Here is a 22,218-nt window from a genome sequence, read left to right as displayed (position 1 = left end):
TCTATGCAATGCAGTGTTCGTTGCCCACACATGATGGAAGAGATCGCACGGAGAAATACTATTCACTCATGTTTGCAGTTCCAGTATTTTGAAATAGGGTGGTCCACACTAAAAGAATATTGACAATAGATATGACAAGGCAAGCATAGATGTAGTGAATCAATCATTACTTGTGAGCATACTAGGAAAAGTATGCAGAATTGTAACTGCAGTAAGTGCCTGTCCAAAATATGAATCAAGAAGTTGGTATAGCACTTATTGTTTGCAACTAATCGACGTGAATAATTGGATATCATATCGAATGAGTAAGAAAGACAAGTAAAATTGTCAACAACCCTGACCGGCAGTAGTAATGTGGGTCAATGTCACTATGACAACCAATCCAAAATGACTAGTGTCTTTTCCTAGGGCAGGTGTGGGTGTCAAAACTGGCAGATCTCTGGTAGTGGGGCCCAAGCTGTACGTCTGAGGATCAATAGTAACAATGGAGAAGGGACACAATGTTTACCCAGGTTCGGGCCCTCTTAATGGAGGTAAAACCCTACTCCTACTTGATTATATTCGAGGATACAGGGGTTACAAGAGTTTATCTACCATGCTATCGGTAGGGCTAACCCTAGATAGCTAGCCTAGCAATGTTATGATCCTGCCTCCGCTCTAACCCTCCGGTTTATATAGACACCGGAGGGGCTTATGTTGGCAAAGTCAGTTTTACATAGAGGAATAATATATCCGGACACATATACTTGCCATCCACGCATGCGAGAGTCCCCACCGGATACGGGAGAGGATCTTCGGTATTGTATCTTGACAGCCCATCAGTCTGGCCCACATCAGTAGACCGGACGCCCGAGGACCCCCGAATCCAGGACTCCCACAGTAGCCCCTAAACCAGTCTTCAATGTTGATATGTTCGGTGCTCAGATTGTCTTCGACATTGCAAGGCGGGTTCCTCAAGGAATACAAATCGGCTTTCCTCTGTAAAAAGAAGTGTATCCGGAATTTCACAATAAACACAACCCATAGCCGCGAAGGCAGGATATATATATGTGTAATAAAAAAGGAGAACCATGTCTTTTACGGACAATTTTTGGCGGCGAAGCATCAGACTTGACCTCTCAGCATTTTGAACCATTTTCACACACCGCGTTCCATGTTTCGAGGCCACACCTCATTGACACATCTAGTAAAAACAGAGATCATGCCCACTTAATACGGGATTGCATATCAATGATATCTGGGTAATCTAAATGACCGCGACGCATACCCACATCGGGAATAGACGAGGGTTTAAGGCTAGGGAGGCGGGCGCTTGGCATTCATGGCTTATATAAATGAGGTAAGATTTATCTTTTCCATCCCACGCCTTCTTCCTTCCTCTGCCTCCAAATCTCCGAGCTCCAGCGCCCGAGCCTCAAAACTTCTCACCACCACAAGCCTCCCCGGTCATGTCCGGATCTGGCCTTCAAGGCAAGTGGGCCGCCTCCTCCGTGAGGGAGAAGGACGTCAGGGAGCTCCAGGATGTGGGGTACCTGAGTGCGGAAATCGCGTATAGGATCCCTGCTAAGAAGCAAGTCATCCCTACCACGGAGCCCGACGAAAGGGTGGTATTTGTCCCCCACTTCCTCCATTGACTAGGGTTTCCACTTCACCTTTTCTCCGTGGGCTCATGTTCTATTATGGGCTAGATTTTCATGATCTAGCCCCAAAATCATTTCTCCACATCTCGGCATTTATCGTGTGCGAGGTGCTTTTCCACATTCCCCCCCACTTCGGCCTCTGGCTCAAAGTATTCAACATGAAGCCAAAGGTGGTGGACGGGGAGCACGCAGATTGCGGAGGCGCAATGGTGAGCAAGCTTCCCAGCATCACTTGGCCCAAAGGAGCTTTTATGGAGACTGTAAAAATATGGCAGCAGGAGTGGTTCTATATCACCAAACCTCGCGGCGCCAACTGGGCGACCACTCCTGAATTCAGATCCGGCCCCCCAATACGGCTATGATCATGGATCAACAAGGGCTTGGACTGGGGGTTAGCTGACGAGGTGACGATGCTGCAAAAGCGCATCAAAAACATCATAAAACGGGACACCAACCTCCCTGACGTGGTTGAGGTGATGCTATTCCGCCGGATCCTTCCCTGCCAGCACGAGCCTCTCCACATGTGGGAGTTTAATTCGGAAGGGCCATGGACCCTGTAGTGCTTCTTCAGCACAACGCACGAAGACATCTCGAGGCTGCTTTTCAAGGCCCGGAAGAAGAAATCGTGGCTGGAGACGACCAACGACATTGGCCTCGACCGCGCTCACCCAACCACAGTATGTAAAAATATGTAAGTTTTTAGTTTTCGAACACATCTCTATCCGGACATCACAAGAGTGTATTGAGACTCTCATATTTGAAACAGGGTTGGATGAAGAAGGCAGAGCGGATTAAATGTCCAGCTCCGCTGCCCGAAAGTCCCGCTGATCCTCTGATGACGAGGTTGCTGCTTCTGGCACCGTACCAGGCGCTAGAAAAGAAGACCAAGAAGAATGGCAAGGAGGCCAAAGACGCCCCCCACCAAAAAGGTCCCTCGAACACTATGTCTGGGGAGTCTGAAGCCCTCTCCTCCCAAGCGGGAGTCGAAGACGAGAAGGCGGAGGAGCAAGAAGAGAACAACTCTCCTCCTAAGGGGAGGAGGAAGAAAAGGGCGGCTTCCGCAAACCCAGAAGCGGGGGCGTCCAAAAGGGGGAGAGTATCTCTCTCGGATGACTCGGATTCAGACGCCGAAGTCATCCCCAAGCACCGCCCTAGATCGAAGCCCCCGGCCGAATCGTGAGTGTCTCTAGATGCCTTGTATACATCGGCTTTTACAATTATCATTTTTAACATATTGCTTGTGTGTTTCAGCCCGACCCGCGACCTCCCTCAAACATCGTCCCCGAGAAATTTGTTGGAGCCAGGGCGGTGGAGAGCAAGATGCCCCCGCGGGCTTCCCCGCCTATCGCTCCCGATGACACCGAAGTTGTGTCCCGAAGAGCCTCTCCAGGTCGCGGAGAGGTGCCGGAGGCCGTTAGGACGGTGCCGGAGGGTAATGCCTTGGCTGCCGAAGACATGGGGGGGGGGAGGGGCAACCCCCATGGAAACTGAATACGGGGGCCATGGCCAATCCGGTCCCGAGCCACACACTGTTCTGAAAACCCATATGGTTCCGGAATCGAGTGAGCAACCCCCTTTGAAGGAGGGGGGAGCGTCAACTCCACCGGCGACCTCCATGAATCCTAAGGCGCCAGATAATTTGACGGAAGCGCTTCGTCGTGCTTCCGTCGTGGAGGAGAACCGCACCCTTATGGGTGTGCTGGCCGAGAAGATTTAGTCCGCCAAAAGAGGGCGGAACGAAGCCTTTACCAGCCTGTTAACGGGCTTTGAGGTATGCATGTAATTTTCTTAACCGATTTCAAAGGAGATATACATGTGTGTAGATAGTAGCCCCTGAGACTCTGGCCGGTTTCGAATGAGCCATATAGAGGATCACATAATATTAGGTAGTGGTAACATTCTATTATACGACAGGCTTCCCTGCTGGCGGCGAGTGCCCAATCCACCGAAGTTTCTGAACTCACTCGGAAGCTGCGGCTGGCCGATGAAGAAGTTGTCCGCATTAATAAGTGGTTGGAGGAGACGCAAGGTATGCGTACATTGAGTATAATTCCACAACAGTAAATATTTTGATCAACAAACTAAGAACTGTTTTTACTATGCCCGTAGTTGGTGCCGATGAGATCGAGTCCCTCAAACACGCCCTTGCTAAGGCCAAGAAGGAAACAGAGGTGAGCAAGGCAGCCGCAGACAAGGCGGCCGAACGCTTAGAGGAGGAGAAGACCACCCGCTAGCAACATGAGGCGCGGGTGGGTGAGGTTGAAAAAGAGCTCAAGGACGCTATAGATGTGAGTCCTTGGAGTAGACGAGCAAGGAGCAGTCCTCCGAGCTTGTAAAAGCCCATGAGAGCCTGAAAGAAGTCCGGGCTAATGCCCAGGACGCTCGGTAGGAGATCCAGGAGGCGAGGCATATTGCGGCTGGTAAGGCCTTTATTATGCAAAGTAGGTATACCTATAGAAGATATACTTTCTTAACCTGAGTTCGGAGTTCTCCAGGCGCCTTTGCCGATCTGCCAAGAAGCATTGCGGACGCCGCCACATTCTTCCGACCCGAAGAGGGCAGCTCCACAGAAAAATTGTTCTTGTCACAGTGTCTAGCGCCAAAGCTTCCAGTAACCCTGAGCGACCAGATGACGCAGTTATCCGAGCTGCATAGGGTAGCTGGCCTGGCCATGAAGGACATAATAGCCCGTCTGTGGACGGCCGAAGCCGTACCCAGCAGCCACTTTGGGCTCGTGAAGAGGCTGGTGAAGGCGCTCCCTCAGGTTGACGCCCTTAGTCGGTCATCCTGCATTGAAGGTGCTCGGATGGCCTTTGCCCGCGTCAAGGTGCAGTGGGCAAAGATTAAGGCCGCCGAGATTGCCACGACAGGGCCATCTTAGGGGAAGGAGTACTAATAACCCACAAGTGTAGGGGATCGCAATAGCTTTCGAGGGTAAAGTATTCAACCCAAATTTATTGATTCGACACAAGGGGAGCCAAAGAATATTCTTGAGTATTAGCAGTTGAGTTGTCAATTCAAGCACACCTGGAAAACTTAGTATCTGCAGCAAGGTATTTAGTAGCAAAGTAGTATGATAGTAATGGTAACAGTAGCAAAAGTAAAGATAAATGTTTTTGGGTTTTTGTAGTAGTTGTAACAGTAGCAACGGAAAAGTAAATAAGTGAAGAACAATATATGAAAAGCTCATAGGCAATGGATCAGTGATGGATAATTATGCCGGATGCGATTCCTCATGTAATAGCTATAACACAAGGTGACACAGAACTAGCTCCAGTTCATCAATGTAATGTAGGCATGTATTCCGTAAATAGTCATACATGCTTATGGAAAAGAACTTGCATGACATATTTTGTCCTACCCTCCCGTGGCAGCGGGGTCTTAGCGAAAACTAAGGGATATTAAGGCCTCCTTTTAATAGAGAACCGGACCAAAGCATTAACACATAGTGAATACATGAACTCCTCAAACTACGGTCATCACCGAGAAGTATCCCGATTATTTTCACTTCGGGGTTGTTGTATCATAACACATAATAGGTGACTATAGACTTGCAAGATAGGATCAAGAACACACATATATTCATGAAAACATAATAGGTTCAGATCTGAAATCATGGCACTCGGGCCCTAGTGACAAGCATTAAGCATAGCAAAGTCATAGCAACATCAATCTCAGAACATAGTGGATACTAGGGATCAAACCATAACAAAACTAACTTGATTACATGGTAAATCTCATCCAACCCATCACCGTCCAGCAAGCCTATGATGGAATTACTCACTCACGGCGGTGAGCATCATGAAATTGGTGATGGAGGATGGTTGATCATGACGACGGCGATGAATCCCCCTCTCTGGAGCCCGAACGGACTCCAGATCAGCCCTCCCGAGAGAGATTAGGGCTTGGCGGCGGCTCCGTGTCGTATAACGCGATGAAACTTTGTCTCTGATTTTTTTCTCCGCGAGACGGAAGATATAGAGTTGGAGTTGAGGTCGGTGGAGGTCCAGGGGGCCCACGAGATAGGGGGGCACGCCCTACAGGGGGGCGCCCCCTGTCTCGGGGACAGGCCCTAGGCCCCCTGGTGTATTTCATTCGCCCAGAAATTCTTATTAATTCCAAAAAGTGCCTCCATGGATTTTCAGGACATTCCGAGAACTTTTCTTTTCTACACATAAAACAACATCATGGAAGTTCTGCTGAAACAACGTCAGTCTGATTTAGTTTCATTCAAATCATGCAAGTTAGAGTCCAAAACAAGGGCAAAAGTGTTTGGAAAAGTAGATACGTTAGAGACGTATCAACTCCCCCAAGCTTAAACCTTTGCTTGTCCTCAAGCAATTCAGTTGATAAACTGAAAGTGATGAAGAAAAACATTTACAAACTCTATTTTATCTTGTTGTTGTAAACGTGCAAAGCCATCATTCAAGTTTCAGAAAATATTATGAACTAACCATACTCACAATAACACTTAGGTCTCACAATTACTCATATCAATAACATAATCAGCTAGCGAGCCATAATAAGAAAACTCGGATGACAACACTTTCTCAAAACAATCATAACATGATATAACAAAATGGTATCTCGCTAGCCCTTTCTGAGACCGCAAAACATAAATGCAGAGCACCCTTATAGATCAAGGACTGACTAAACATTGTAATTCATGGTAAAAGAGATCCAGTCAAGTCATACCCAATATAAACCAATAGTAATACACGCAAATAATAGTGTGCTCTCCAGCGGGTGCTTTTTAATAAGAAGGTGATGATTCAACATAAAAGTAAATAGATAGGCCCTTCATAGAGGGAAGCAGGGATTTGTAGAGGTGCCAGAGCTCGATTTTAAAATAGAGATTGAATAACATTTTGAGCAGCATACTTTTGTTGTCAATGCAACAACTATGAGATGGTTGTATCTTCCATACTACATGCATTATAGGCAGTTCCCACGCAGAATGGTAAAAGTTTATACACCCCCAACCACCAACAAGCATCAATCCATGGCTTGCTCGAAACAACGAGTGCCTCCAACAAACAACAGCCCTGGGGAAGTTTTGTTTAATTATTTTGATTTGCTTTGATCTTTTTGGATCATGGGACTGGGCATCCCGGTTACCGGCCCTTTCTCGTGAATGAGGAGCGGAGTCCACTCCTCTGAGAATAACCCACCTAGCATGGAAGATATAGGCAGCCCTAGTTGTAACATGAGCTACTCGAGCATACAAAACAAAATTTCATTTGAAGGTTTAGAGCTTGGCACATACAAATTTACTTGGAATGGCAGGTAAATACCGCATATAGGAAGGTATAGTGGACTCATATGGAACAACTTTGGGGTTTAAGGAGTTAGGGTGCGCAAGCAGTATTCCCGCTTAGTACAGGTGAAGGCTAGCAAAAGACTGGGAAGCGACCAACTGAGAGAGCAACAACAGTCATAAACATGCATTAAAACTAATTCACACCGAGTACAAACATGAGTAGGATATAATCCACCATGAACATAAATATCGTGAAGGCTATGTTGATTTTGTTTCAACTACATGCGTGAACATGTGCCAAGTCAAGTCACTCAATTCATTCAAAGGAGGATACCATCCCATCATACCACATCATAATCATTCTAATAGCATGTTGGCACGCAAGGTAAACCATTATAATTCAAAGCTAATCAAGCATGGCACACGCAACTATAATCTCTAAATGTCATTGCAAATATGTTTACTTCATAATAAGCTGACTCAGGAACGATGAACTCATCATATTTACAAAAACAAGAGAGGTCGAGTTCATACCAGCGTCTCTCATCCCAATAAGTCCATCATATGTCGTCATTATTGCCTTTCACTTGCACGACCGAACGATGTGTATAATAAGAGTGCACGTGCATTGGACTAAGCTGGAATCTGCAAGCATTCAACTCAAAAGAGAAGACAGGTAATACGGGCTCTAAGTTAAATAAACAATCATGCATATGAGAGCCACTAAGCATTTTCAATATGGTCTTCTCGACCCCCAAAGGAAAGAAAAGAAAAGAAAACTATTTACACGGGAAAGCTCCCAACAAGTAAGAAGAAGAACTAGAAATCTATTTGGATTTTCATTTTAATTTCTACTACAAGCATGGAAATTAAACTAACTAATTTTTTGGTTTTTTCTCAAGGTTTATCAAACACACAAAAATAAAACTAGAAAAAGGAATTTAAACTAGCATGGATAATATAATGAAAGAGTATGAGCACCGACAACTAGTGTGTGAACATGAATGTAAAGTCAGTGAGAAATACGTACTCCCCCAAGCTCAGGATTTTGGCCTAAGTTGGTCTAATACCAAGGATAGCCTGGCTGATATCCATAAGTGAAACCAGGGTTGTACTGAGATGCAGCGGCAACCGCCTCCTGAGCTGCAGCGTGTTGGCGAGCTGCCTCCACTCCCCTCTCGTATTCAGCTGCTTCCTCCCTTGTGACAACATATCTTCCTTTTGCCTGATAATCAAAAAGGTAGGGAGCAGGAAGAGTAACATGGACGACGTTGCGTCTGTCATAGATTAGTCGATAATGGAGGAATTGTTCATTCCTCTCAAGAAAATGATGACTAAACATAGCTTCTTTATCCAAATAAACAGGAGGTATTATCATATCTCCCTCTCGTGGGGCTATACCAAGAAAATTGGCCACACGGTTTGCATAAATTCCTCCAAAGAAATTTCCCTTTCTACTATTATTCTGCAACCTACGTGCAACTATTGCCCCCAAGTTATAACCTTTAAAACCTAACAAAGCACTCTTGAGGATACTCAGATCAGGGACACACATGCGACATGCTTCATCCTTACCAATAATACATCTACCGATGAAGAGAGCAAAATAATGTATAGCAGGAAAATGAATGCTCCCTATGGTAGCTTGTGCTATGTCCCTAGATTCTCCCACAGTAATACTAGCAAGGAAATCTCTAAATTCAGATTTGTGAGGATCATTAATATTTCCCCACTGCGGGAGTTTGCAAGCAGTTGTAAAATCCTCTAAGTCCATGGTATAAGATCTATCATCAATATCAAATAGGACACTAGGAGAATTACACGTACAGTTATATTTAAACCTCCGCACAAAGGAATCAGTCAATTGATAGTCTGAGGACACTTATCTTGTAAGAAGTCCTCCAACTCAGCATTACGCACATACGCGTCAAATTCCTCCTTAAAACCTGCTCTGACCATAAAATCATCGGATGGCCACTCACAAGCTCGTACATCCGCGTTCCTCGGCAATTCAACGTCTTGCTCACGTATAGCAATCCTGGGCCGTTTCTTTGCCGAGGAACCACCTTGGTACATTCTTCTAAGCATACTTCTTTTTCTAAAAATTTCTGAAATTTTTAGTAACTTCAAAATAAAAGTGCATAAAACTAAAGAAGATTGATAGCAACTACTCCTACAAGTGCCTAGAGCCTATATCATGCATTAGAATTACTTGGGACCTCATAAATTTACACATGCAAGCTCAAGAACAGGGTCACCAAGGCAGCAAGGATTTGCAATGAATAAAGCACTAGAACAAAAACTAATTGGACCAATGGAGGAGTCACATACCAAGCAACAATCTCCCAAAGCAGTTTTGTGAATGGAGCTTTGAGATAAGAGATCGAAAATCGCAGCAAAACGAGCTAGAACTCGGGCTTGAGCTGGATGGGGATTTTTTTTGGGTAGAAGATGAAGTGTGTGGGTGCTGGCATAAGTGGACGGGAGCCACCAGGGGCCCACGAGACAGGGGGGCGTGCCCTATAGGGGGGGCGCGCCCTCCTCTCTCGTGGCCTGGTGCTTGCCCCTCCTGCAGTGTTTTCAGTGCCTAAAATCCTCAAATATTCCAGAAAAAATAATACAAAATTTGCAGGGCATTTGGAGGACTTTTATTTTCGGACTATCTTTTAATACACGGATAATTCAGAAAACAGACGGATAATACTATTTTTTCTTTATTTAATCTAAATAACAGAAAGTAAAAAGAGGGTACAGAAAGTTGTGCCTTCTAGTTTCATCCATCTCGTGCTCATCAAAATGAACCCACTAACAAGGTTGATCAAGTCTTGTTAACGAACTCATAACGAATAGCACGAAACCGGAGAAATTTCGAATGACACTAAGTTACCTCAACGGGGATATGAAAACCCCCGACAATAAGAATATCATACTTTTTCTTGACATAAGGGAGAGGAAATTCAAAACCTCCAAAAATAATAGTCGGAACTTTCTCAATAGTATTTATGCTATGAACTTGGATTTGCTTCCTCGGAAAGTGTACCATATGCTCATTACCATTAACATGAAAGGTGACATTGCCTTTGTTGCAATCAATAACAGCTTCTGCAGTATTTAAAAAGGGTCTACCAAGAATAATAGACATACTATCGTCCTCGGGAATATCAAGAATAACGAAGTCTATTAAGATAGTAACATTCGCAACAACAACAGGCACGTCCTTACAAATGCCGACAGGTATAGTAGTTGATTTGTCATCCATTTGCAAAGATATTTCAGTAGGTGTAAACTTATTTAAATCAAGTCTACGGTACAAGAGGCATAACACTAACACCAGCTCCCAGATCACATAAAGCAGTTTTAACATAATTTCGTTTAATAGAGCAAGGTATAGTGGGTACTCCGGGATCATCAAGTTACTTAGGTATTCCACCCTTAAAGGTATAGTTGGCAAGCATGGTGGAAATCTCAGTTTCAGGTATTTTCCTCTTGTTAGTGATGATATCTTTCATATATTTAGCATAAGGGTTTGTTTTAAGCATGTCAGTTAAGAGCATGTGTAAAAAATAGGTCTAATCATTTCAGCAAAACGCTCAAAGTCCTCATCATCCTTTGACTTGGATGGTTTAGGAGGAAAGGGCTTGGGTTTCTGAACCCATGGTTCTCTTTCTTTACTGTGCTTCCTAGCAACAAAATCTCTCTTATCATAATGTTGATTCTTTGATTGTGGGTTATCCAGATCAACAGAAGGTTCAATTTCTATATCGTTGTTATTACTAGGTTGAGCATCTACATGAACATCATTATTAGCATTATCATCAGGTTCATGTTCATCTCTGGATTGTGTTTCAGCATCAGAGATAGAAGTATTATTAGGATTCTCAGTTATTTCTACATTTGGTTCACTAGACGTTTGCAAAGTCCTATCATTCTTCCTTTTCTTCTTCTTAGAAGAACTAGGTGCCTCTAAATTATTTATCTGAGAATCTTGTTCAATTCTTTTAGGGTGGCTTTCCGGATACAAAGGTTCCTGAGTCATTCTACCAGTTCTAGTAGCCACTCTAACAGCAAAGTCATTTTTATTTTTTAATTCAGCAAGCAAATCATTTTGAGCCTTAAGTACTTGTTCATCTTGAGTAGCAATCATGGAAGCATGTTTAGTAGTGAGTTTAAGTTCACCTTTAACTCTAGCTACATAATCATTCAAGCGTACTATCGTATAAGCAGTATTCTTCAATTTTCTACCAACATAATCATTGAAATTTGCTTGCCTATTAATGAAATCATCAAATTCATCTAAGCAAGGGCTATGGAATTTAGTAGATGAGATTTCATCTTTATCATATCTATAGAGAGAATTTACCTTTACTACATGTGTCGGGTTATCAAGACAATGTGTTTCTTCAACAGGCAGTATATTAAGACCATGTATTTCTTCAATAGGAGGTAAATTCTTAACATCTTTAGCTTTAATACCTTTTTATTTCATTGATTTCTTTGCCTCTTGCATATCTTCAGGACTAAGAAATAAAACACCTCTCTTCTTTGGAGTGGGTTTAGGAATAGGCTCAGGAATTGGCTCAATTGGTTCAGGAATTTCTTCAGGAATTGGCTCAGGAAGAGTCCAATTATTTTCATTAGTCAACATATTATTCAATAGTAATTCAGCTTTGTCGACTGTTCTTTCCCTGAAAACACAACCAGCACAACTATCCAAGTAGTCCTTGGAAGCATCGGTTAGTCCATTATAAAAGATATCAAGTATTTCCTTTTTCTTAAGAGGATGATCAGGCAAAGCATTAGGTAACCGTAGAAGCCACCCCCAAGCTTGTGGGAGACTCTCTTCTTTGATTTGCACAAAATTATATATTTCTCACAAGGCAGCTTGTTTCTTATGAGCAGGGAAATATTTAGCAGAGAAGTAATAAATCATATCCCGGGGACTACGCACACAACCAGGAGCAAGAGAATTATACCAAGTCTTAGCATCACCCTTTAATGAGAACGGAAATATCTTAATGATATAAAAATAGCGAGACTTCTCATCTTGAGTAAACAGGGTAGCTATATCATTCAACTTGGTAAGATGTGCCACAACAGTTTCAGATTCAAGGCCATAAAAATGCTCGGATTCTACCAAAGTAATATTTTCAGGATCAACAGAGAATTCATAATCCTTATCAGTAACACAGATAGGTGAAGTAGCAAAAGCAGGGTCAGGTTTCATTCTAGCATTAAGAGACTGCTGCTTCCATTTAGCTAATAATTTCTTAACATCACATCTATCATTGCAAGCAAAGATTTCCCTAGCAGCTTCTTCATTCATAACATAACCCTTAGGAACAACAAGAAATATATAATCATTGGGAGAACCCTCATCATCATTATCATCAATAATAGCATCTTCAATATTTTCATTCCCCCTAACTCTAGCAAGTTGTTCATCAAGAAATTCACCTAATGGCAAAGTACTATCACACACAGAAGTAGTTTCATCATGCATAGCAGAAGTGGCATCATCAATAACATGCGACATATCAGAATTTATAGCAGTAGCAGGTTTAGGTGTCGCAAGCCTACTAATAACGAAAGGAGAATCTAGTGCAGAGCTAGATGGCAGTTCCTTACCTCCCCTCATAGTTGAGGGCAAAATCTTGGTTTTAGCATCTTTCAAGTTCTTCATAGTGATCAACAGATATAAATCCCAAGTGACTCAGAGAATAGAGCTATGCTCCCCGGCAACAGCGCCAGAAATTAGTCTTGATAACCCACAAGTGTAGGGGATCGCAACAACTTTCGAGGGTAAAGTATTCAACCCAAATTTATTGATTCAACACAAGGGGAGCCAAAGAATATTCTTGAGTATTAGCAGTTGAGTTGTCAATTCAACCACACCTGGATAACTTAGTATCTGCAGCAAGGTATTTAGTAGCAAAGTAGTATGATAGTAATGGTAACAGTAGCAAAAGTAAAGATAAATGTTTTTGGGTTTTTGTAGCAGTTGTAATAGTAGCAATGGAAAAGTAAATAATCGAAGAACAATATATGAAAAGCTCGTAGGCAATGGATCAATGATGGATAATTATACCGGATGTGATTCCTCATGTAATAGCTATAACATAAGGTGACACAGAACTAGCTCCAGTTCATCAATGTAATGTAGGCATGTATTCCGTAAATAGTCATACGTGCTTATGGAAAAGAACTTGCATGACATCTTTTGTCCTACCCTCCCGTGGCAGCGGGGTCCTAGCGGAAACTAAGGGATATTAAGGCCTCCTTTTAATAGAGAACCGGGCCAAAGCATTAACACATAGTGAATACATGAACTCCTCAAACTATGGTCATCACTGAGAAGTATCCCGATTATTATCACTTTTCGGCGTTGTCGTCTCATAACACATAAAAGGTGACTATAGACTTGCAAGATAGGATCAAGAACACACATATATTCATGAAAACATAATAGGTTCAGATCTGAAATCATGGCACTCGGGCCCTAGTGACAAGCATTAAGCACAGCAAAGTCATAGCAACATCAATCTCAGAACATAGTGGATACTAGGGATCAAAACCTAACAAAACTAACTTGATTGCATGGTAAATCTCATCCAACCCATCACCGTCCAACAAGCCTACGATGGAATTACTCACTCACGGCGGTGAGCATCATGAAATTGGTGATGGAGGATGGTTGATGATGACGATGGCGACGAATCCCCCTCTCCGGAGCCCCGAACAGACTCCAGATCAGCCCTCCCGAGAGAGATTAGGGCTTGGCGGCGGCTCCTTGTCGTAAAACGCGATGAAACTTTCTCTCTGATTTTTTTCTCCGCGAGATGGAAGATATAGAGTTGGAGTTGAGGTCGGTGGAGGTCCAGAGGGCCCATGAGATGGGGGCGCGCCCTACAGGGGGCGAGGGAGTCCCGGATTAGGGGGTGTCCGGATGGCCGGACTATGACCTTTGGACGGACTCCTGGACTATGAAGATACAAGATTGAAGACTTCGTCCCGTGTCCGGATGGGACTTTCCTTGGCGTGGAAGGCAAGCTTGGCGATACGGATATGTAGATCTCCTCCCATTGTAACCGACTCTGTGTAACCCTAACCCTCTCCAGTATCTATATAAACCGGAGGGTTTTAGTCCGTAGGACGAACAACAATCATACCATAGGCCAGCTCCTAGGGTTTAGCCTCTCTGATCTCGTGGTAGATCTACTCTTGTACTACCCATATCATCAATATTAATCAAGCAGGAGTAGGGTTTTACCTCCATCGAGAGGGCCCGAACCTGGGTAAAAACATTGTGTCCCTTGTCTCCTGTTACCATCCGCCTAGACGCATAGTTTGGGACCCCCTACCCGAGATCCGCCGGTTTTGACACCGACATTGGTGCTTTCATTGAGAGTTCCTCTGTGTCGTCACCTTTAGGCCTGATGGCTCTTCCGATCATCAACAACGATGCGGTCCAGGGTGAGACTTTTCTCCCCGGACAGATCTTCGTATTTGGAGGCTTCGCACTGCGAGCCAATTTGCTTGGCCATCTGGAGCAGATCGAAAGCTACGCCCCTGGCCATCAGGTCAGATTTGGAAGTTTGAACTACACGACTGACATCCGCGGAGACTTGATCTTCTATGGATTCGAGCCGCAGCTGAGCGTGCCACACTATCATCATGGGCATGATCTAGCTCTGCCGCCGGACAGTGTCCAGAAGGCCGCTCAGGTGTCTGCTCTGACCCTTAGCTTGGAGCCGACTGCGCCAATCGAGGACGGATGGTTGGACACCGCCTCGGGGGCTGCAATCTCTACGGCGATCGAGCCAAATACCAGTCTTTTCCTTTGCGAAGCTCGTGACTCCAAGGTGCCGGACTCCTTTCCGGACTCCGAATCTTCCCCACCCCTTTCGATCGAACCCAATTGGGCTCCGATCATGGAGTTCACCGCCGCGGACATCTTTCAGCACTCGCCCTTTGGTGACATCCTGAATTTACTAAAGTCTCTCTCTTTATCAGGAGAGCCCAGGCCGGACTATGGTCAGCAAGGTTGGGATGCGGACGATGAAGAAATTCGAAGCCCACCCACCTCCCACTTCGTAGCCACTGTTGATGATTTAACCGACATGCTCGACTTTTCGACTCCGAAGACATCGACGGTATGGACGCCGATGAAGGAGACGACCAAGAACCAGCGCCTATAGGGCACTGGAAAGCCACCTCGTCATATGACATATACATGGTGGACACCCCAAAAGAAGGGAATGGCGATGGAACAACAGAGTATAACCCCTCCAAGAAACAACCTAAGCACCGGCGTCAGCGGCGCCGCTCTAAGTCCCGCCAAAGCAAAAACGGCGATTCCGGCACCGGAGACAATAACACCCCGAATAGTGCCAAAGACAACCCCCTCTCGCAGGATTCATCGCAGGAGGATGGAGAAGCCAGCCCTCATGAGAGAGCGGCAGACAGAGAGGTCGAGGATGATAATTACATGCCTCCCTCCAAAGACGAAGCAAGCCTCGACGACGACGAATTTGTCGTGCCTGAGGATCCCATCGAACAAGAGCGTTTCAAACGCATGCTTATGGCCATGGCAGGCAGCCTAAGAAAAAACAGCAGCACCTTAGAGCTGACCAAGACTTGCTAGCCGGCAGATGGACTGAAGTACTTGCTGCCGAAGAGTACAAACTCGAACGCCCCTCCAAGAGCTACCCAAAGCGCATGATGCTACCCCAATTAGAGGAGGAAGAAACTAAACCTACATCACCAGCGTATGACGTGGCCGACCGGCCACCCCGTGGCCACGACAGAGAGGCCTCTCGGCCATCAACTCAAGCCACACCCGGCGCCGCTCAAAGAGTACCAAGGCACGGGGAAACGCGCCAGACCTGCGAGACATATTGGAGGACAAGGCAAGGCAAACAAGATGGATCTATGGATCGCGTGGCTCCCCATGACACGTGATGATAACCGTCATGCCAGATATGGAAAATTCGGCCAGGCCAAACACGGTAGGCAAAGCTCATATGAGCTACGACGTGATATAGCCCAGTACAGAGGCACCGCACACCCACTATGCTTCACAGATGAAGTAATGGATCATCAAATCCCCGAGGGGTTTAAACCCGTAAACATCGAATCATATGATGGAACAACGGATCCTGCAGTATGGATCGAGGACTATCTCCTTCATATCCACATGGCCCACGGTGAGGATCTACACGCTATCAAATACCTCCCGCTCAAGCTTAAAGGACCAGCTCGGCATTGGCTTAACAGCTTGCCAGTAGAGTCAATTGGTTGCTGGGAGGACCTAGAATCCGCATTCCTTGACAACTTCCAGGGCACTTATGTGCGACCACCAGACACCGATGACCTAAGCCACATCATTCAGCAGCCAGAGGAATCGGCCAGACAATTCTGGACATGGTTCCTAACCAAGAAAAATCAAATAGTCGACTATCCGGACACAGAGGCCCTTGCAGCCTTCAAGCATAACATCCGAGACGAATGGCTTGCCAGTCACCTAGGACAGGAAAAGCCGAAATCCATGGCAGCCCTCACGACACTCATGACCCTCTTTTGCGCAGGAGAAGACAGCTGGCTAGCTCGTAGCAATAATATGACCAAGAGCCTTGGTAATTCGGATACCAAGGACAACAATGGCAGGTCGCGTCGCAACAAGCACAAGCGCCGCATTAACGGCGACAATACTGAGGATACGACAACTAATGCCGGATTCAGAGGCAACAAACCCGGTCAGCGGAAAAAGCCATTCAAGAGAACTACTCCGGGCCCGTCCAGTTTAGACCGGATACTCGATCGCTCGTGCCAGATACACGGCACCCCGAACAACCAGCCAATCACACCAACAGGGATTGTTGGGTGTTCAAATAGGCAGGCAAGTTAAGTGCCGAAAACAGAGACAAGGGCTGCATAGCGATGACGAGGAGGAGCCTCGGCCGCCGAACAACAGAGGACAGAAGGGTTTTCCCCCACAAGTGCGGACGGTAAACATGATATACGCAACCCACATCCTCAAAAGGGAGCGGAAGCATGCACTTAGGGACGTATATGCGTTGGAGCCAGTCGCCCCAAAGTTCAACCCATGGTCTTCCTGCCCGATTACTTTTGATCGAAGGGACCACCCCACTAGCATTCGTCACGGTGGATTCGCCACATTGGTTCTAGACCCAATCATTGACGGATTTCACCTCACTAGAGTCCTCATGGACGGCGGCAATAGCCTGAACCTGCTTTACCAGGATACAGTGCCAAAAATGGGCATAGATCCCTCAAGGATTAAACCCACAAAGACGACCTTTAAAGGCGTCATACCATGTGTAGAGCCAGCTGTACAGGCTTAGTTACACTTGAAGTGGTCTTCGGATCCCCGGATAATTTCCGAAGCGAGGAGTTAATCTTCGACATAGTCCTGTTCCACAGTGGCTATCACGCCCTGCTCGGGCGAACTGCATTTGCAAAGTTCAATGCGCTCCCGCACTACGCATACCTCAAGCTCAAAATGCCAGGCCCTCGGGGAGTCATTACGGTCAATGGAAACACCGAACGTTCTCTCCGAACAGAGGAGCACACGGCGGCCCTAGCGGCGGAAGTGCAAAGTAGCCTCTCAAGGCAATTCTCCAGTCCGGCTGTTAAACGTCCGGACAATGTCAAGCGCGCCGGAAGTAACCTACAACAAGACTGTCTGGCACGTTCCGAGCAAGCATAGTAGTGCGGCCCCAACCCCAGCCCTCGGAAAATTGCGAAACCAGTACCACGCATACATAATTACACTCTGGAAATACCTTGGGCATAAGGGGAGGGGCACAACCACGGCACGCCCAGAATGCGGCTCAACCGCACTAGGGGCTCCCGATTTTGTCATTTCTTTTTTTTACATTCAGGACTCCACTATTCGGAAGGCCTGTCTGGCAGTACAATCTCCGAACACACGACGCAATAGCCAGGGAGACAACAAGCCACGTCGAATGTCCAGGTGGTCTCTATAACGAGCTAAATACCTGTCTTACTTAAAGTCTAGCCGCTTGCCCCTGGAGGGGGACATGTCAAATAATCCAATCTCTTGCTTATTGCACTATTTGTATCGTTCTGCTTTCATAGCAGCCCCTTAATAAACAATACATAGCTCTTGTCTATTATTGCATTCATTTTTTAAATATGTTCAGTCATGACATTATGCAACCGTACACTTTGGTACGACCAATACACCAGGGGATTAAGTACCCCAGAATATGGTGTGAGAAGACCGAACACTCTCACAAGTGCGGCACCCCGAACTTATAACATTATATGCATCGGCTTCGAATCATGTCTTGGGTCAATAGTTGGATTTGCCCGGCTCCCATGTTTTGGTACCTTACGTTCCGCTATATCAGCTAAGGTAGCGCTAGGAGAACTACTGCGATTGTGCCCCAGTTGAGCTGGGTTAACACCTCAGTAGAGAAAGCTAAAACTGACCATCATGATAGGGTGAGAGACCGGTCGCTGTTCGAGAGGTTTTTCGAGTCCCTAAAGACTTATGCCGCTTAGAGCGAGGAGCTGGCTTTGTCCGGCCTAGGCGTGGATAGTGCCCCGAACTCGGTCTTCCGAATACTAGGGGCTTCGCCGAAATTTAAAATTATAGAATTCTATGGCTAAGTGAGAGTGATAAAGCATTATAAGTCCGATTGCCTTGTTTGTTGTGCTGAGCGCCTCCCTCGAAGGACCCAAGAATGGGAACAAGAGCACTCTGGTTTATCCCGAACACCCCAGCACTCGTGGCATGGGGGTAGAAGCCGACGACTTGCATCTCTCAGATTTAATAAACGGCCGCACAGAAGGTAATATTTTAAATTCAAACAGCGTTGCTTAGCGCATATGAACAAGTTTTCAGCGCACAGGATAAACAGGAGCGAGTTTACTCAAAAATTACATCCTTGGAACATTCATTCGCCACAAGGCGGGCACCCTTCAGGACGCCCTCATAATACATCACGGGCTTGCGATGCTCCTTCCCCTTCGGTGGCCCTTCTGTCACCAGCTTCACAACATCCAGCTTGCCCCAGTGCACTTTAGCATGGGTAAGGGCCCTACGGGCGCCTTTGATGCATACGGAGCGCTTGATGACTTCAAGCCGTGGACAGGCATCCACCAGCCGCCGCACCAGCCCAAAGTAGCTCCCAGGCATGGCCTCCCTAGGCCACAGCCGGCCTATCAGGCCCTTCATGCCCTGTTCGGCTGCCTTATGGAGCTCGACCAGCTGCTTCAGCTGGTCGCTCAAGGGCACCGGGTGTCCGGCCTCAGCATACTGGGACCAGAACACCTTCTCCGTCGAGCTCCCTTCCTCGGCCCGGTAGAATGCAGGCGTCGGATACACTGCAGGGCAGATCTACAAATGCTCCTGGAGAGCTCCGGACTCGGGTAAGTAACAAGTAATTTACTTTCACGTGCTTGCTTTGCATAAAGAATGCCTTACCCGCCACTATCTTTTTCATCGCCTCAATTTTCTGGAGGGCCTTTTGGGCTTCGGCCTTGGCAGATTTGGCGCTTTCAAGTGCCGAGGCAAGCTCGGACTCTTGAGTCTTTGAGTCAAGCTCTAAACTCTCATGTTTTTTCACAAGAGCATCGAGCTCTTGCCGCACCTCCGCCACCCGCGCCTCTTGTTTATCTCGCTCGGTGCACTCCACGGCCGCATTGTTTTCGGCCTTGGACAACGCTTCCTTCAGGGTCGCCACCTCGGTTGTGTCCCCTGTAACATTCACATTGGTCCTGTCATTATTTGCAACCAGTTATTTTTTATGTATACTTACATAAGGTACTACCTACCTTCCTTGTCCTCGAGCTGCTTCTTGGCACGGCCGAGCTTGTTCTCGGACCGCTCGAGGCTCTACTTTAATGCATCGACCTCCGCAGTCAGTGCGGCAGAGGTCAGCAGCACAACCTGCATTCCCATATTGACATATTTATGTTGGACTCCTGCGTATATCTTTTTAGATCCTTAGTCCGGCTTTTCTTTCCGAACACCAAACTGAGCATCAGGGGCTACTGTCTATGCAGTAACATTTTTACATGTTTTAAATACATACCTCGAAGCCTGTTAGAAGGCTGGCACATGCTTCTGTCTGCTCGCTCTTGGCGGACTGAACCTTCTGGATCACCGCACTCATAATAGTGCGGTGCTCCTCGTTGATGGAGGCGCCGTTAAGCACCTCCAGCAAATTGTCCGGCGCCTCCTGTTGGACAGAGGCCGTCGGTGTCATAGGCTTGCCCTTCTTGCGAGGGGGCCGCCTGCCGGATTCCAGAACCGCTGAGGGTTCCGGTGCAGTGTCCGGCCTAGTACCGGACTTAGATCCCTTTCGGGCTTCATCCCCTTTGGGCCTGGAGTTCGGGAGGTCGTCTTGTGGCGCCTCCAGGACCACCTCCTCCTAGTTCAGCCCCTTTTGGGACTCCACCTCGGCATCGTCCATAGGGCGAGGGGAGGTAGCAGTCGGGAGTGAAGCACTATTCACATCTGACGAATCCAGGGAGCCGCTCGACGAGTCGTCGAGCTGAGCCTTGGGCGGACTGCATGATTTTCTTCGGCGTCAGAAGGTACTGTGCAATAAAGGAACGCCATGAGTTATTCTGGTATCCGGATACTTACAATTTTGCCAGGGGCTTGGCCCTGGATGGCCACTCCTCTCCCCGTCGTCGGCGTCGGAGGCGTAGTCCGGAAGAAGGGTCTTCGCCTTCTTGGACCCTCCGGCCTCCCCCGTTGGGGCGGCCTTCCTTTTCTTTCCTCCCCCCGTTGGAGGGGGACAGGCTTCTTCCTCCTCCTCATCTTCAGAGGAGGAGTGCGCTTCGGGGTGATCGGGCGATGAGTCTGACACCACCAGGCGTCGGGAGCTCCTTCGAGTTCCCGTGGCCTTCTTCTTGGCCTTCTTCTCCGGCACCATGTGAGGTGCCGGAACCAGCAGCTTTGCCAGGCGGGCGTCTGCTGGGCCTTCGGGCAAAGGAGCCGGGCAGTCGATCTGTCCGGCCTTCTTCTGCCAGTCCTGTTAAAGGAATGGGAGTTTAGATCCCGCATAGCGTCAAACTATGAAAAACAAGTACCCTGTAATGGATAAACCAAGCTTACCGCGCTGGCTTGGCGCTTCGCGCAGAATCCGCGATCCTCGGTAATGGGAGGGTGAACCTCGGAGCTCTTGAAAAGCACCTTCCAAGCACCTTCGTGCGTTGTGTCGAAGAGCCTGCACAAAGTTTGGTGCTGGGCCGGGTTGAACTCCCACAAATTAAAAGCCCGTCGTTGACACGGGATGATCTGGCGGAAGAGCATGACCTGGACTACGGTGCCAAGTTTAACCTTCCTGTCGATCAGGTTTTTGATGCAGGTTTGGAGTCCGGTCACCTCTGCTGAATTACCCCACGATAGGCCCATCTCTTTCCATGAGGTGAGCCGTGTGGGGATGCCAGATCGGAATTCGGGGGCCACTTCCCATTCAAGGTCACCCGGCTCATTGATGTAGAACCACCTCGATTGCCACCCTTTGATGGTTTCCACAAAGGCGCCCTCGAGCCATGTGACGTTGGCCATCTTGCCCACCATGGCGCCTTAGCACTCTGCTTGCCGGCCGCCCACGACCTTCGGCTTGACGTTGAAGGTCTTTAGCCATAAGCTGAAGTGGGGTTTGATGCGGAGGAAGACCTCGCACATGACGATGAACGCCGAGATGTTGAGGATGAAGTTCGGGGCCAGATCGTGGAAATCCAGGTTGTAGTAGAACATGAGCCCCCGGACAAATGGGTGAAGAGGGAAGCCCTGTCCATGGAGGAAATGGGGGAGGAACACCACCCTATCATGGGGCCTGGGGGTGGGGATGAGCTGCCCCTCATCTGGGAGCCGGTGCGCAATGTCGTACGATAGGTATCCGGCCTTCCTCAACTTTTTGATGTGCCTCTCCGTGACGGAGGAGGCAATCCACCTGCCTCCCGCTCCGGACATTGTTGGAGAAGGTTGAGGTGGGAAGTGTGGACTTGGGCGCTGGAGCTCGAGTGCGCGGAAAAGGATAAGCAAGGGAGGAAGAAGACGTAGATGGAAAGGGTGGATTCTTATCCCCTTATATGGGCGGCCGGAACTATGTGCCCCCGCCAGCCTGGTAAAAATCGCTTATCTCCCAAGCGCCGTGATTAATGGCACGGTTGGGTTACCCACGCCTGTATTGATGAGAATCCCGAAATAAGGGGACACGGTCTCTGCTTTGATAGAACGTGCCAAGGAAACCGCCTCGCTAAACGCGCTGAGGTGGGACAGTAAAACGATTCGATAAAGGCTTGGCTGTGGCA

The sequence above is a fragment of the Triticum aestivum genome, chromosome 1B, assembly GCF_018294505.1.
Source record: "Triticum aestivum cultivar Chinese Spring chromosome 1B, IWGSC CS RefSeq v2.1, whole genome shotgun sequence".
NCBI lineage: Eukaryota > Viridiplantae > Streptophyta > Magnoliopsida > Poales > Poaceae > Triticum > Triticum aestivum.
This window is presented reverse-complemented; position numbering follows the sequence as displayed.